The sequence below is a fragment of the Fukomys damarensis genome, unplaced genomic scaffold (genome assembly GCF_012274545.1).
Source record: "Fukomys damarensis isolate Sample0158 unplaced genomic scaffold, DMR_v1.0_HiC HiC_scaffold_19, whole genome shotgun sequence".
NCBI classification, from domain to species: Eukaryota; Metazoa; Chordata; class Mammalia; order Rodentia; family Bathyergidae; genus Fukomys; species Fukomys damarensis.
Window position 1 is genome coordinate 57,822,803 of NW_022900931.1, and position 17,183 is coordinate 57,839,985.

At 43.4% G+C, this 17,183-nt stretch overlaps 1 protein-coding gene across 1 annotated transcript in view; it reads left to right on the plus strand.

The window, feature by feature from the left end:
- The window catches only part of Sipa1l3 (signal induced proliferation associated 1 like 3), a 220,383-nt gene that overhangs the window by 16,185 nt on the left and 187,015 nt on the right, over positions 1–17,183 (plus strand). The window contains exon 2 of the mRNA XM_019208749.2: positions 361–425. The gene's annotated coding sequence lies outside the window, so the exon portion shown is untranslated. The remainder of the gene's footprint in view (positions 1–360; positions 426–17,183) is intronic.

Genomic DNA, 17,183 nt, shown 5'->3' on the forward strand with positions numbered 1-17,183 from the left:
GTTGCTGTTAGAAGCTGGCACGGCAGGTTCTTGTTTCCGCATTCCAGACACCCACAGCAGCTGGGGGAGGCACCACCCTAGGTCGGCCTGAGAGCTTGTGCAGGTGGCCTTTGCCTTGGGAAGACCCAGGACAGGAGCCACACCTGGGGCCAGCCTAACAGTCACCCACTTACTTTGTGATCAGGGCTGTGTTCCTGGATGTCTGTTAGGTGAGCAATGTTTATTAACTTGTGGTGGTGACTTGTGGAGAAAGTTCATGTTTCTTCTTTGTAAAAATTAGACTGTTGACTTTTTTGTTTTCTCTGTTTTTCCTCTCTCTTCTCTCATGAAATGTTTACCTGTCTGCTCCTAACTGTGAAGAAAGGGTGGGCAGAGTGTTGAGGAAGTGAGAAGAAAATGGAGGACATTTCTCTCCAGATGAGTTGGTGAGTTTCTTTTTTTGTTTGTTTTTTGGTACCGGGAATCGAACTTGGGTCTTTGCGCTTACAAAGCAGGCACCGGAACCACTGAACTAAATCCCTGTCTCCCCCGCCCCACTTTTTGGTACTGGGGATTGAACTCCAGACCTTGCACTTGTGAGGCAGGTGGCAGCACCACTGAGCTAAATCCCTGGCCCTGGTGAGTCTTTTATTTTTATTTATTTATATTTTTTGGTACTGGGAATTGAACTCAGGCCCTTGCTCTTGCGAGGCAGTTGGCAGCACCACTGAGCTAAATCCCTGGCCCATTCTTTTAGTAAAGGTGCTGCTGAAGCGAGAACCCTGGTCCATTCTTTTAATTGAGCTTCTACTGAGTGCAGGCTTCTGTGCCAGAGACTGTGGGGCGTCCCAGCCTGGTTGGTACGGGCAAGCTGTGTGTCCCCGGGTGAGTTCTGTTCCTGAGTTCCTGCTTATGAAATAGGAAATATCAGTACCCACTGAGTCATGGAGCTGAGTGCACAGATCCTGGACGAGGAGTGGTGCTCCAGCCGCCATCTCTTGTCCCCATACCAACCCTTAGGTCCCCAGATTTCTTGCTGACCTTATCTCTAGTTTGCTGTATTCCAGCTGCTCTGGCCTCTGGCTGTTCCTCCCTTTTGCCTTCCCTTGGTGATTCCCATCCCCCATTGTCCCCAAAGCTGCCTCCTTCCTCCAGGACTCTGCTTAGATGTCACCTTATCAGTAAGACTTCTTTTCTTATTAAATAGTGCCTTTTCTGTCATGTTCTAGCCTTTCCTCTGCTTTATTTGTCATTGTAGCATTTATTCACACTTCTCCAGTGTAGACTCCGTGGAAGTGCAGGCTCTGTCTCTGTCCTTGTTGAGCTGTGCCTGGCATGGTGCAGGATAAATTATTCTGTGAATGAATTTATGATATCAGGCACCCTGTTGTCTGAGGATGGGTAGCTGGCTGGCCCATTGGGGTTTGAGCAGAATGTCAGCATACCCAGGAGCCTGTGGCAATGGGTGGGGTGGCATGCCACATACTTTACTGTGGTCATCCAGCAGTTCTCTGGAGGCTGTGTGCAGCGACAATCCCCCTGGCTTCCTGTCCTTCAGTCCCTCAAGCTGTACATCCCTGGCCCTAGGAATGGTTCATCTGGGAGCATAGGAATGGCACAGAATGCCTTGGCACCAGAGAGTATGGACGATGTCAGGTTCATCGAGGTGGAGAAGGATTTGTAGATAACACTCCCAGGACACACCTGCCACCGAAGCTTACTTTGTCTGGGCATTCCTGCAGCAGGGAGGCCAGTGGATGCCTTGGAAAGGCAAAGTTTATCGGTCTCCCTTGCTTTAATAGGCAATAATTCTTGCTCTCAGGCTGAGCAGGTTTTAATTAAATGGTGAGCTCAAAGAGCCTGACTGTGTAATAGCTGACACGTTCTCATCTGTTTCTGGCTCCTGGTATCAGCAATTGATTCTGTAAAAATATCCTGGGTAGGGCTTCCCCAAGCTAGGGGAGTGAGGTCAGTGACCCTTTCAGATTTCTCCCAGCATCATGAAGCACTGAGGTGCCCATGGACTTGGTGCTGCCCTGTCACACGTTGTCACTCTTCGGGCCTGATGCCATTGTATGTATGTATGTATTTATTTATTTATGGTACCAGGGATCAGACTCGGGACCTTGAGCTTGCGAGGCAGACAGTGGCACCACTGAGCTAAATCCCTGGCCTTGATGCCATTTTAATAATGTGCAGGGTGGTAGAAAAGCTGCTTCCATGACAAATAACTGTCCTCTGAGCTCCATACGCAGTAGTTTTGGGATTGAACTGGGGAGAAGCCACTTCATGTAATGTCTGAGTCCCAATACTGCCTGATATCTGGGCCCAGTACTTGTCTTCTCTGTGCCCTGGGAGCTGGGCATTAAAACCAGGGCCTTGAGCTTGCTAGGCAAGCATTCTATCAATGAGTTGTACCTTCCAGCCAAAATCTGCTCTTTTTAATGGCTGTGTAACAACACATGGTGGTGTGGGAGTACCAAAATGTATTTGGCCAGGGTATTAACTGATGTGCATTCCCTTTGTTTCTAGTTCCCTCACCAAATTGTTATTTTTATTGATAGCCTTCTTTAATTAGGTTGTAGATGTCTAACCTGCTTAGCCACCTTGTTAACTTAAACTCTAGGCCTTTGAGAATGAATTTAAGGTAGTAGTGCAATGATGCCTTTCGTCCAGAGAGGAGGTGTATTTCTGAGGGTTTGAGGCAGAGAGAAGCACCAGCATGAAGGCTCTAGCAGGACTTTGGAGTTCCTCAGAGCTGGAGCATCCTGGGCAGTGAGAGTAGAGAGGTGAGGGAGGAAGACTGTAAGAGAACTTGAGGGCCACAGGGAAGACTTCTGGCCCTGCACAGAGGGAGGTGGAGCCCTGGGAGGGTTCTGAGCAGGAGAGGAACATGATCTTCTCACTGGCACTTGGTGGTGAAAGAAATCATGGGCTGTCCTCTCAGAGTCCCCCCTCCACTTCTGTTCACTCTTAGACACCTTTCAAAATGGATAAATAGCTTCAGGTGTTGTTAACTTAGGACTACACCTTATCTTCCATTGCATTTTTTTGTTGTTGTTGTTGTTTTTTTATGGTTTGTTTTTTTGGTACCGGGGATTGAACTCTGGTCCTTGCGCTTGCAAGGCAGGCCACTGAACCACTGAGCTAAATCCCCAGCCCTTCCGTTGCATTTTAAAGCTAAATAAATAGTTCAGCATGTGTCTGTAAAAATAAGGATTTTTAAAGATATAATGAAAGACTATTGTCATGATTAGAATAGTGAATAATCCCATACCTCCTTCAGTGTCCAGTCACTGTTAACACTTCAGTGCTTGTAAATATCATTTGAGGATTGATTTGTTCCTAGTCAACATCCTACAAGGTCCCAAGGTCACATGTCTGTTAAGTCTTGTTTTTTGTTTTGAGACAGTATCTCGCTATGTACCTCAGGCTGACCTTGAACTCTTGGTGATCCTTCTGCCTCAGCCTCCTCAGTGCTAGGATTACAGGCGTGCGCCACCATTCCCAGTTTGTGTTAAATTTTATTTAGTCTGTGGTCTCTCCCCTTCTTTTTTCTCATAGTATGTTGAGAAAAGCTGTGCCATTTGCACTGTATATGATCAGATCTGGTCACACAGCTGCCTGTGTCCCTGCTGTGGTTTGTAACTCATTCTGTCCATGTTTCCTTTGTAAGTGGCAGGGAGGGTAGGGCCTCCTTGTGTTGGTTGCTGTATGTGTGCTTATGTCCATTAAGAGGTGAGCCCACTGTCTTTGGGTTCTGGAGTGTTAGTGACCATGGGTGACTATTGCCTAGATCCATGATGTCATCTGAGGTTTACAAAATTGTGACAGTGTAATTCTATGCCCTCTTCATCTATTAGCTGAAATATTCCTCTAGAGAGAAACTTCTCCTCATCTATTATTCAGTTACCTGGAGGGTACTTACTGACTCTTTTGAACTTTTGTTTATATTAGAAATGAGTGGGCTAGGGATTTAGCTCAGTGGTTCTGCCGCCTGCCTCAGAAGCGCAAGGTCTCAAGTTCAGTCCCCAGAACCAAAAAAAAAAAAAGCATTGAAGGATTGGATCACGGATTCCTAATCTGCTGGTATTTTTCTTGTCTGGTTGTGTGTCCATTCATTTTGTATTTACTAATCTCTGCTAATGCTCACCTGTCCTTGCCTGGGTAGGAAAGAAACTGTCCCCAGCTTCCTCACTGTGAGCACCGTTGCTTCAATCCTTGCCTTTACCCAAGTGGGGCCTGTGCATGTTTGTCCAGTAGCGTAACCAAGGAGAGATGACTTTAGGCTGTTGACATTTGTTTTTTCTCACTTTCTTTTTTTCCCCAGCCATGTATTTTCAGACTCTACAGTCTTTGCAGAGTTCCTGCTCTGCAACAGAGGATTAATTCTTTATGATTAGGGCAAGGGCTTTTAAGCCTTTCTTCTGATCTGACCCTCCATTCCTAGACAAAAGAACAATGAAGGGCTCTGCTCCATTGCAGAAGCTAGTTCTTCTAGTAGCCTGGCCTGGGGCGAACTCTGACCCCAGCCACTGTTGTCTGGCTCATAAATTCTTGAGAGCAATAGCATACTTGAAATCATTTGGATGCGTTGGGATCAGTTACGCATTATATTGCATTATATCTAAGGGCCTCTTGGCTTCTGGAGATTACAACACATTTATTCCCTCTGGGAGAATATTTGATGTGTGATGATGTGCAGTTCATTAATTCATTCAATTGCTGACTTACTCATTCAGCATTTATGGAATATTACATATGTTTCAGGGGCTGGGGACAGAGCCTGAGAAGACCTGTCCTGCGATGTATGTTCAAGTTGAAGGACACAGACAAGAAAGAAGTAAACAAGTTAATAAGATAATTTTGGAGGGGGGTGAATAATACTGTGAAGTCATTAAAGCAGAATGGTGAGAGAGACACACCTGGCAGGTGGAAGGGGCTGTGGGAGGCTAACTGGGATGACTGAGGGAAAGCTTCTTTGGATAGTGACACATCAGCTGAGCCTGGAATAGTACAAAGGTGCTGGCCTTGTGAAAGACATGGGGAAGAGCTTTCTTGGCAGAAGGAACAAGTACAAGGTCCTGGGGCCAGAGTCAGCTCTGTGTGTCCAGGAACAGCAAAGTAGCCAGTGTGCGGGCACCTCAGAGCCTGCCACTGAAGGGTGGGCAGGGGGAGAGCCTGGAAGTGTGGAGTTGGTTCTTAGTGTCATCTTTCTCCTTACCTTTGGTCACCGAGGGAGGCATAGGTTGAAGAGGTGAAAGTAGGGTGCTGGGAGAGGCAGCCTGGTCCAGATGAGGAAGGAGGTATGGTGTTTGATCAGAGTGGTAGTGGTGGTGGTGTTGCTGGACAGAAGTGTGTGGCCCAACAGAACTGGCCAAGGGATCAAGGGATTGAGGGTGGGTGGTAAACAGGGCGAAGGGTTTTCCAGAGGGCTGTGGCTTTGGTCTGCACGTTTTGTGGTCCCCTTTTATAGGAGTTGACGTGTTTATGTTTTCTACCCAACACACATGATCGGTAGACTCTTGTTTCACATTTTGCAGCTGAGGAAACTGAGGCCCAGAGAGGTGAGGCCCTTGATCATCGTCATGCAGCTTATCAGGGCTGAAGTTGGAAGTTTGTTGGCCCAATACACAGTCTGACCTTGTTCCCTTTTTCTCCCTCCCTCCAACCACAGCGCGTGATGTTGTTGCCATCTGTGCAGGAGTAGCTAGGTGTCTGTATCCTACGTATGACCCCAAAGCGAATGCAGAGCTCTACATTTGTGGCCTTTCCACCATCCTGACTGACCTAGATCCTGACCCGCCTTTTATTACAGTATTTAGTACAGGGCAGAAAACAGGGACTTTTCTATTGCTGACATGCACGTAACTTTACACGTGGCCCAGATAAGGTACAGGGCCCTGACTTTGAGCTTCTGAGCCTGCTTAACTGATCGGCTGAAAGTCTTCTCACCCATCAAGTCCTCCTTATCGCCTTCTTCAGTGCTCAGCAAGTAAAGGGAACTCCCCTCCCATAGGCTGTGTCCTGTGTGGTATGTGGGTCCTTTAAAGAGTGTCCTTGAGTTTGGTCCCGCTTCTCTCTGTGCCCTGTTCTTTCCTTGGGGGTACTGAAAACTGCCATCCCTGCTTCTGCTTACATTTAGGTCTCACAGCAAGGATTTGTCTTGTCTTTTCTTTTCTTCAGCAAGTAGGAGGAAAGGCTTATTAGAGGAAAGCCTCTGAAAGGAGGAGGGTGCTCGAAGGTGGGTTGCTATGGGAACTTTGTCTAGGGGTTTTTATACAAGAAAATGACCACATCTCAGAGCATTCTGTACCAGGCTGAGGTCAACCTGTGAGGTTACAAACAGTTCAAGTAGAGATGAGCAGATAGAAATTCAGCCCTAGCCATTGTGTCTCCATCTTGGGACCTGGTTCTTGTCAGCCCTTTGTTTCAGGCTTTGTCTTATCTTGACCTCCCCTGAAACATCCCGACTCCATCTTGGGCCTAGTTTGTACCTAGCTGCCTGCCCTGCCTACTACCAATTCCCTCTTCTAAAGAGGCACCCCGAAATGCCTTTAAGGGAAAATGGGCAATAACTGCTCTCTAGCTTCTTCCTGTGGAAGAGGTGGGGTGTAATAGTTGGCAGTCAGGGATGCTCCCCAGAGGGGCTGTCTAAGGGCCCTCCATAGATGCTAGGTGTCCTTCTTTTCAATAGATGAATAGCTGAGTCTGGAACAAACAGAGCTTATTAAGCAATAGAGTATGTACAGCCCAAATAGCAGTCCTCAGAGAATAATCACCCCAGTGACCAATGTTTCTTCTCTCTCTCTCTCTTTTTTTTTTTTTGGTACTAGGAGTAGAATTAGGGACCTTGTACTTGCGAGGCAGGCGCCAGAACCACTGAGCTAAAATCCCCGACACCAATGTTTCTTTCTACCAGTGTGAGCCAGGAAAGGCTAGCAAGGATTTTTATATTATCTTTATTTAAAATGTACAGAAGCCACAGGCTGGTTGTAAGCTGTGGAGCGATATGCAAAGCCTGGACATCTTCTCTTCACCATCTTGATCCTGTGGCTAGCCTTCCCCCTACTTCCTGTCCAGAGCGATGTTAAGTACACTCTTCCAGGTCTTTGTATGTGCACTGGATTGTGTTTAAGAGCCAGAGTCCCTGAGATCAAATCCTAGTTTTGCTGTGTACTGACTGTGAACTTGGCTGTTTGTCTCTGTGCCTCCATTTTCCAGTTTGTAAAATGATGGTGATAAGCTCCATCTGATAGGCCTATAAGGACAATAACTGTCATAATGTATGTAAAAGAGTAGTGCCTGACAAGTGTTAAGTCCTCATGTGTTAACTATTTTTATTACATGTTCGTGTGTGTAGCTGTTTGTTTTACAGATGTGCTCTCTAGTTGTTTGGTAGATTGTTCTTCCTTTTAATAGACTGCTTTGGAGATTCTCTATGGCAGTGGGTCAAGGTCCATGGCACTGATTTTAATGACTGCACAGTGTACCATTCTATTAATGCCTTATCATTGGATGTACTGGTTGTTCCCTCTTTTCATTATTATAACTCAGTATCACACACAAAAACCTTAATTTCAGGGTATGGTGGCTCATGCCTGTGTAATTCCAGTACTCTAGGAGGCTGAGGCAGAAGGATTGCAAGTTTGAACCCAGGCTGGGCAGTTTAGCATGAATTTAGTGAGATCTTCTCTTAAAAATAAAAAATAAAGGGCTAGGATAATAGTTCAGTGCAGAAGCACTGGGTTCAATCCTTAGTGTCACCAAAAACCAAAACGCGAAAAAAAAAAAACAAAGCAAAAACAAAAAACCCAAGCCTTTCTTTGCATCTTAGATTTCTTTTGTTTGTTTGTGTATTGAGACAGGGTCTTGCTATGTAGTTCAGGCTTTCCTCAAATTCACAGCAATCTTCATGCCTCAGCCTTCTGAGTGCTTAAAGGCATATGCCACTATGCCCAGCTGCATCTGAGATTTTTCTTAGGACAATAAACTGAAACAAAGTGTATAACAAATTTTGTTTGTTTGTTTTTTGGTCCCGGGTATTGAACTCAGGTCCTTCCACTTGCAAGGCAGGCGGCGGAACCACAAAGACAAATCCCCGGCCCTGTTTGTTTGTTTTTTAAGTTAGGGTCTTACCATGTAGTTCAGGCTGGCCTAGAACTCACTGTAATCCAAGTTGGCCTCAAACTTGTAGGGATCCTCCTACCTCAGCATGCAGAGAACTGTCCCACCACACCTGTTTGGTATGAGAAATTTGAAAGATCTATTACTGACTTATATTCTAGAAAGTTTCTATTAGTATTCAGTCCAGTTAGCTTGAAGTCCAGATTTTCCTAGATCCTCACTAACACTGGGCTCACAATGCTTCTTAATCTTTACTACTTTGATGACCCAAAACCAACCCTGAATAATTTTCATTTATTTCATTTCTGGTAAGGTTTATTATATTTTTTATGTTTATTAATCATGTATATTTCTTTAGTAATTGCCTGCTTTTCTGATAGAAATTTTTTCTTATTGATTTATATAGATCTTTACATATTGAAGATATGAATCATTTTGTTAATGTTATATTTCTAGTAGGTTGTTTTGTATTGTTTGGTACCAGGGATCGAACTCAGGACCTTGAGCTTACGAGGCAGGTGGTGAGCACCACTGAGCTAAATGCCCGGCCCTGCTTGTTTTTATCTTTTAGTTTTTTTATATTATTAAACAAATGAGCCTTTTTAATTTTTATGTTGTTAGACCTATTTTTCCTTTGTGGTATATGTTTTACTTTTATCTATCCTTTGGTCTTTAATTTAGGATGAGAAAAATACTATGTTTTCTTTTTGGCAATATGTGTATAGTTTATGGCTTTTTCTTTTCCTTCTCCTTTCTTTTTTTTTTTTTTTTTTTTTTTTTTTTTTTTTTTATTTTTTTTTTTTTTTTTTTTTTTTTTTGTGGTGCTAAAGATTGAATGCAGGGCCTCGCATATGCCAGACAAGTGCTCTACCACCAAGCCACACCCTAGATCTATGGCTGCTGCTCCTGCTGCTTTTCTTCATTGGCTTCATTTTTTTTTAATATCCAGTTGGCATTAGATTGAGATAAAGATCAAATCCACCAATAATCAATTGTTCCTGTACTACCTACTGTTGGCTGAAAAATCCATCCTTTTTCTACTATTTTGAAAAGCATAAAAAGAGCCAGGCCATGGTCTCTGTTTTAATGTTTCCCTTTCAGTCTTCTGGCCCAACTCAGTGAAGCAAGTTTGGTAATGTTTGCGCTCATGGTCGGGGCACCGAAGCACAAAGAGGTAGTGGTGCTCCCTGGACATCTTGCAGCTTGGTGGACTATTGTGAATTTATTTAATACCATACTCCTTATTTGTAATATATTTTCAGCAACCTTGCTGTAATGTTTTGACAGATCTTCCTTTTATCTATAAAGAACAGTCATTTTTTTATTGTTCCTGTGCTACGCTTGTGGGTTTCAGCCTGTACCTTGCCCCTTTGTCTGGGCCAGAACTTCCTGACTGCATTAAATGCCAGTGGGGGGCGCTGGCAGGAGAGGATGTCTCACATATTTTAGCCTGCAGGGCCCCCTCCATGGAGACCTGATTAACCGGGCATCAGAGTGTTTCTGAGTCCCCTTAAGCGGGCAGTGGCAGTGTCATGAAGCCTCCATGACTGGGCTGTACAAGGGAAGAAGGTGGCATCAAACATGACAGCTTGAGTGTAAGCAGCAGTGGGCAGGGATATAGGCTATTAATTAATGTGGAAGAAAAAAGCTGCTTGTCAAGGAGGCAGCACAGTGAGCCATGGCCTGGAGGAGCAGCCTCAGAGCTGCTGCTCCCTTGGTGACACTGGTTGACCACCTAAAGGTGATGAGGCCAGAAGCCAAACTCATGGCTTCATGTCTGAGCTCTCCTTTCTGGCAGGTTGGACTGGGGCAAATAACTAAATCTCTCTGCTTCAGTTTCATCTGTCAAATGGGGTAATGATAGCACTTAGCCTAGGTTTTTGTGAAGATTAATCAACCAATGTGAAGTCCTTGGAAGAGTGGTTAGCACATAGTAAACACAGAGCCGGGATAAAGTCCCAGGAGATGTGTGGGCTGGTATCATTCCTCAGATACTTCCTGAGACCTACCTGCAGCACAACACCTTAGCACTAGGTCTGCAGCAGGGTTCAGGACAGACACAGTTCCTGTGCTCTTGGAGCTGACATTCTAGAAAGGAGGTGGATGCTGAACAGATAATGTCATGGGGAGTAGTGAGATGTGCTGTGAAGAAGATTGGTCAGGGGAAGTGTCAACTGAGGTGCTGTTTGGTATAGGTGGTCAGGACAGGACCCTGAAGAGGTGGTGTTTAGGTGAAGGTGTGAGGACAAGGAGCCTTGGGGAAAGAACATTCCAGATAGACTAGCACATGCAAAGGCCCTGAGGCTGGAGCTTGCAGAGCTTGTTCTAAAAAGTACAAGTAAGGTAATGTCACTGGAGGGCAGGGAAAGAGAAGAGAGTGGCAGGAGATGACTTGAGAGAGGGAGCCAGGTTTAGCTCCCTCTAGGCTAGAGAGGTTAGCCTAGGATTTTTAGCTTGAAAGTTTCAAAAATCAATGTCATCTGATCCTAAAGGAATTTTGAGGAGCTTCCTGAAACATGAAAAAGGCCTTGTTTCCTAGCATCAGGAACAGTAGGTCTAGGGCTCACAATTTTCTTTCTCCATCTCTAATCTCTGCCTCTATTTCTCTGCTATCTTCCCTCTCTGGGTTTCTGTAGACACTTGGCTGTTCCATAACTCCATGTCTTCTGGGGTCTCTAGTTCCCAGCCACAGGAACTGATTGTCTACATCTCAGGACGGGGGATCTGATTGTCCCAGCTTTGGTCAGGTGGCTACTTCTCATCCAGTTATTGTCCAGTAGTGCCTGGACAGTATTCATGGCTACTCCACCTGCTCTATGTACACATGCAGATCTCATTAAAAGGAGACTCAGGAAAGCCAGACAGGCCCAATTCTCTGCTTTCCTGGCGTAGAATATCATTTCTCTCTTATATGTGAAGCAATATCATGTTGTGGTTAAGAACATGAGCTTGATGGCCTGGATTCAAAGCTCTGCCACTTGCTAGCTGGAAATCATCGCCTCCTAGGGGCTCTGTTTTTCTTACCTGTCAAATGAGAATACTAAAAATCCCTCTTTCAGGTAGTGATTAATTAGAACATTAAATATTTACAAAAAGATGCCACCTGCCCACCAGCACAAGGTCCTGAGTTCAACCCCCAACCCCCCCCCAAATTTACATGAAGTGTTTGGTCTGAGCCAGATATGTCGTGAGCACTCGGGAAGTACTTATTAGCATTCTCCTTATTTGTCCTCCTGGAACCTGCATAGCGCGCTGTAGTTGAAGCTAGGTCTCGGAGATGAGAAGCTTGAAATTGATCCCAGCTCTAATCCTCACAAGTTCTGCCACCTGGGCAGAGTGAATTAACTTCCCTTAGAGCTTTGGTTTCTTTGCCTGCATTGGGGGGAGAATAACACGCTGTAGGGACTCATTCATTGAATGTGTATTTGTTGTTTGAGATGCAGGGTGAGAGGAAATTGAGGAATGTCAGGGCTCAGGGTAGTCCTGGCCCTGATCACACCCCAGGATTGTAAGTTAATGGCAAGATTGACATTAGGACCAATGAAGACTTGTGCAGGGCCCTCTATACATAGCACAGCATGCAGTGCTTTCCTTCTCGCGAAGAACAGATCTGGGGGCCGGGGATTTAGCTAGTGGTTCTGGTGCCTGCCTCACAAACACAAGGACCTGAGTTTGATCCCCAGTACCAAAAACAAAAACAAAAACAAAAAAACAAAACAGATCTGGACAGCAGCTTCTGTGGAAATGTGTTGTGTCTGGTTGTATCCGTTCCTCAGAGAGTGATACCTCCCTACCCTAGTGCTAGGGATTGAACCTAAGACCTTGTTCCTGCTAGACAAGCACACTATCCCTGAATACATCCTAACCTCGGAGAGTGGTTCTTAAGCCAGGCTGTGAACACCCTGGGATCTTGTTCACAGTTAGGGTTCTCTGGCTTAGCGCTTGGAGCTTTGCTGCTGCTGCAGGAGTAGCAGATGATCCTCTGCTGGTTGGGCTGCCTGGCAACCATTCATCATTCCTGTGGGGGTTTTCCTTTTGGGATTTTCCTGCTCTTCCACTATGCAGTCCACTCATTTACTGAGACTGCTCTGTGTAGGATGCTACTTTCTTTAGGCTCTCGGGCTATGTATGTGATTCAGACACAAAGTCCTGCTCTTGAAAGTGAATAATGTCTGTACATGAGATAACAGTATTGTACAACTGTCACTTCCTGGTTTTGGTAATTACACTGTCAGTGAAAGAATATTGTTCTTAGGAAATACCCATTGGCATCCTTGGTAAAGGCAAGAATAAATTCATGACAAAAGAGAGGCAAACAGTATTGGCTGAACAAACATGAAAATGACTGAAATATTTGTCCTTTTTTCCTTTTTGGGGGGGTTGTGAAGATTCAGTGAAATGCTTTGTTGTACAGAACTGGATTCTGTTCAGGAAATCAATGCTCGTGTACACAGTGGTGAGTGTAAAGACTAAAATTTGTGTTTGTTTGTTTGTTTGTTTGGAGGCAGGGTCTTGATATGTTACCCAGGCAGGTCTTGACTCATGGCCCCAAGTGCTCTCCCCATCTCAGCTTCTCTAGAACGGTGACTACAAGTGCACCCTATTTTATTGGCTCCAAAGAGTCTAAAAATGTTAGTTGTTAGGGAGATTATGGATTGCTTTCATTTTCTTCTTTATATTTTTATATGTGTTTTATATTTTCTAGAAAGAACTTTTAGAAACAAGAAAAAGAAACTGAAAAAAACACAACAAACAAAAACCCCACCATTATGGAGCGCTCTGTCTCCTAGGGTCTGGATACAGAAATACCTTAGCAGCAGGCATCTGGCTGCAAGCATGACCTTCTTCCTGCTCCAGTGATTGGTGCAGGGGAGGGCTCAGGAACATGTCTGTCCAATCAGCATGAAGACAGGTCTTCTGCTGGGTCTGTAGGAAAGAGGCTAGGCTGTGCTCACTTTCTAAAGCAGTGCCGAGTTGTGCAGGATAAGCTCAATGCTATTAGGAGCCATCCTTGCCTAGAGGATTAGATGAAAAGGAGATCACAATGATTGATAAATTCTTTGGGTATCTGGAAGTCAGAATAACCTCCAGACTTTTCAATAATATGATCCAAAAAATTGTTTTTCCTTCCTGCCTCGCTCGTGTCAATTTGAATTGGGTCTCTGCCATTTGCAGCCAGGAGTCTTACGTAAAATAGTTATTTTAAGTGGGCCCTAGATTCTGTGTTCTAAGAATTCTCTGCAAATGATTTGTATGAATCAGATATTTGGGAAACACTTTGTTAGACTTTTCTGAGTGCTGGTTCACAGACTTAAGTGAACAACAGACTTGCCTGGAAACTTGTTAAAAAAACAGAGGCTGTATTCCAAATTGCAGAAGGTTCTGGTTTGGAGCTGAAGGCCTGGGTATCTGAGTTATTAACAACATCCTGAGTGATGGAGTCCATACCAGAGTTTGAGATCCCATCTGATAGTCTGTGGATCAGACACAGTCCATGGTCTTATCCTGAGAGAAAGCCCGGGGTCTCTCTTTGATGAATGCAAGTGGATTTTGAGTCTAGGTCCTGTTTGGAAAATATCATTTCTATCTTGCTTGTTACCCAGTCTTGCACATCAGCCTCTAAATATTAATCTAGAGTATTTCATTATGTTGTAGGAGGAATTTGGTCAGATAGGTGACCTTTATTAGTATAGTGGTTTAACCAGCATACACCCCTCTCAAGTAATTTGGAAAAGAACTAGATGTATGTTATGCTAAAATGTTACTACAGGTTCAGAGCAAAGGCTGCTCTTGAGGATGAATTTTGGTAAAAGCAGAAATTATTGAATGGCGCTTGCGTGTGTGTGTGTGTGTGTGTGTGTGTGTGTGTGTGTGTGTATACCTTCATTCTCATTTGGTGGTAAAAGGGCCATGAGTCCAGCCCTTTTACTTGGATGAAAGGGAATCTTTTGAGTTGATCCATTGGGCCAGAAAATCCCTTTTCAAACACAATCATGAAGCAGCTTTGCTTTTGAGGCCCCTGAGAGAGCTGGGAGAGAAGGGGATGTACGACCTGACTGACCCACCCTCTTGGCTCTACCCACAGGCACGTGTGATGTTGCCATTGTCTGAAGGCCCTTTTTACTCAGGATTTGTACCCCTTGCTGAGTAACTGAGCTCAGCCACTAGGAATTAGGGCATGGGTTAGTCAGGATTATTCAGATGTAAACTGGTCATCTTCAAACGTTTTTGTGTGTATTCTTCCAACAGAATTTTGATAAGCTGTACCTCCTTATGCATTGTAAGGCTATCATGTAAAATAATTGTGTGGTACCTTTAAATTTTTCTTAGGAGAAAAAAAATAGTACACATTTTATTATAAGGGGAGTTAAAGGTTGACTAATTGAAATAAATATTTTATGATATGGCCAAATAAAAATTTTTTACAGAATGGTGAAGTGATGTGCAGCTGTAGTCCCAGCTACTCAAGAGGCTGAAGCAGGAGAATACTGGAGCCCAGTAGTTTGAGACCAGCCTGGGCAATATACTCTTGTCTCCAAAAAAAAAAAAGTTTCACTACTTTTATTAAATAAAGCATGCAGAATCTGAAAAAAAAAAAATCCCATAAAATTTTCCCGGTGAAATTTTTTCTGGTGAAGTTTGAAAATTTTGTTGGTCCTGAAAAACCATCCCTTTTAAAGGAGTTAGGGCCACTAACCTGTACTGCTTTGGCTGGTCATGATCCATGTCTGGTCCCAACATGGACCAGAATATCCTGTTTTAAAATCCACATCTCATATTTGACAAAAAGATATGTAAGTCAGGGAAGAACAGGCAAGTCTGGAGGCTTAAGGAGTTTCATTATTTGTTAAAGGCTGCTTCCTTAGAACTGGCATTGATGTTTTCTGTGGCTTGGAATTCTGGGGAAGATGTGGAAAGTTGTTACTGCAAGGGGGATGGGCCATTGAGGAGAAGGCAGGCTGGTTCACATTCACACCAGTTTTAGAAAGGGAAACTTGTAAAAATTGAAGGTCAGGATATTACTTCCCTTAAAACAATTCATGCAGCTGGTCACAATGGTACATGGTTATAATCCTTGGGAAGCTGAGGCAGGCGGATTGCAAGTTTGAGCCAAGCCTGGGAAACTTAGCAAGATCTTGTTTCAAAATAAAAGAAGGCCTGGGGATGTGGTTCAGTGTGAAGGTCCTGGACTTGATCCTCAGTGGTGTCAATGAATAACCTCCCCGCCCAAAAAAAGTTCATGCTTTTGGATCTAGTGAAAGTTTCCATAGGCCTCTGGTAAGCATATCCAAGCCTTAAGACTGTTGGCTTTAAACATTTGGCAATTGCTTTTGGAACAACACATGAAAGGTAGGTAGGTTACAGGAATTGCAAGAGTATGACCACCACCTATATGTGGTACCCATACATTATACATGCAATTTGATGATTTTTGGAAAATTTGTAAAAGTTGTACAACTGTCATTACAATACAATTTTAGAATATTGCCATCACCCCAGAAAGGCATCTTGTACCTGTTTGTAGTCAGTCCTTGCTTTCATACCCAGGCCCAGGCCACTACTTAGCTGCTTTTGTCTTTATAGATTCACTTTGCCTAAATAGTGAAGTCATAAAATATTTAGTGTTTTTTGCCCCAGGCTTCTGTCATTGAGCATGTTTTTGAGGTTCTTTCATGTTACAGCATGTATTAATAGTTCATTCATATTTTATTGTTGAATAGTATTCTATTGTATGGGTATACCACATTTTGTTTATTCATTCATCAGTTGATAGATATAGATATTTGGATTGTTTCCAGTTTGTTGCTAGTGTGAGTAATGCTGTTATGAACATTCATAGACAAGCCTTTGTGTGGATGTATATTTTCATTCATTCATTTATTTTTGAGACAGGGTCTTGCTATGTACTTTAGGCTGGCGTTGAATTTGCTTTGATTCTCCTGCCTAAGCCTCCTGTGTGCTGGGATCACATGCATGTGCCACCACTCCCGGCTTTATATTTTCATTTATGCCCATGAGTAGAATGCTGGATCATTTGGAAACTGGATGCTTATTAGCTTTTTAAGGGTGGGGGGGTATTACTGGGAATTGAATCCAGGAGCTTTGTACTGAGCTATATACATCTCTAGACTTTTTTTTAGTTTCAGTTTTGAGTAAGGGTCTCACTTAATCACTGAGTTGCCCAGGCTGGGCTCAAACTTTTAATCCTCTTGCCTTAGCCTCCCAGAGTGCTGGAATTATAGGTGTGTGTCACCATGTCCATTGTCTGTGTTTAACTTTTTAAAGAAATTGCCAGACTGCTTTGTTTTCCCAAGTGAGCCCCCATTTTGCAGACCCATCAGCAGTGAATTGAGGGTTCCTGTGTTTCTGCATCCTCATTGGTGTTTGTTATTACAGCCCTCCTTGTGGGTGTGCAGTGGTATCTCACTGTAGTTTTGCTTTGCATTCCTTCATGACTAATGATATTGATCATCTTTTTATCTATTAGCCATTTGTGTATCTCCTTTGATGAAATGTCTGTGTGAACCATTTGCACATTTATTAATCCTGTCTTATTGAGTTGTAAGATTATATGTGTTTCTGGATACTACTCATCAAATGCATAATTTGCATATATTTTCTCAGAAAATATTTTTATTTTCTTATGTCTTTTGAAGTATGAAACTTCTTAAATTTTAGAAATCTAGTTCATCAATTTGTTCTGTACTTTTAGTGTCATATTGAACACTTTGCCTAACACATTGTCATAAACATTTTCTGTCTTCTAGAAGTTTCATACTTTTAGCTCTTACCTTTAGATCTACAATTCATTTTGAGAACATTTTTGTGTATTATTTGAAGTGAGAGTTTAAATTTATCCTTTTGCATATAATATCCAGTTTTAGCACTGTTTCTTGAAGTAATATCATTTTCCTCAATTAAATTATATTAGCACTTTCTTTGAAAATCTGTTGGCCATTAGCCTAAGGGTTTATTTCTAGACTCTCTGTTCTGATTTCTTCATCTAAATGTTTTTCCTGTTGCCACTACCACAGTCGTAATTACTGTAGCTTTGTAGTTAGTTGTGAAATGGGGAA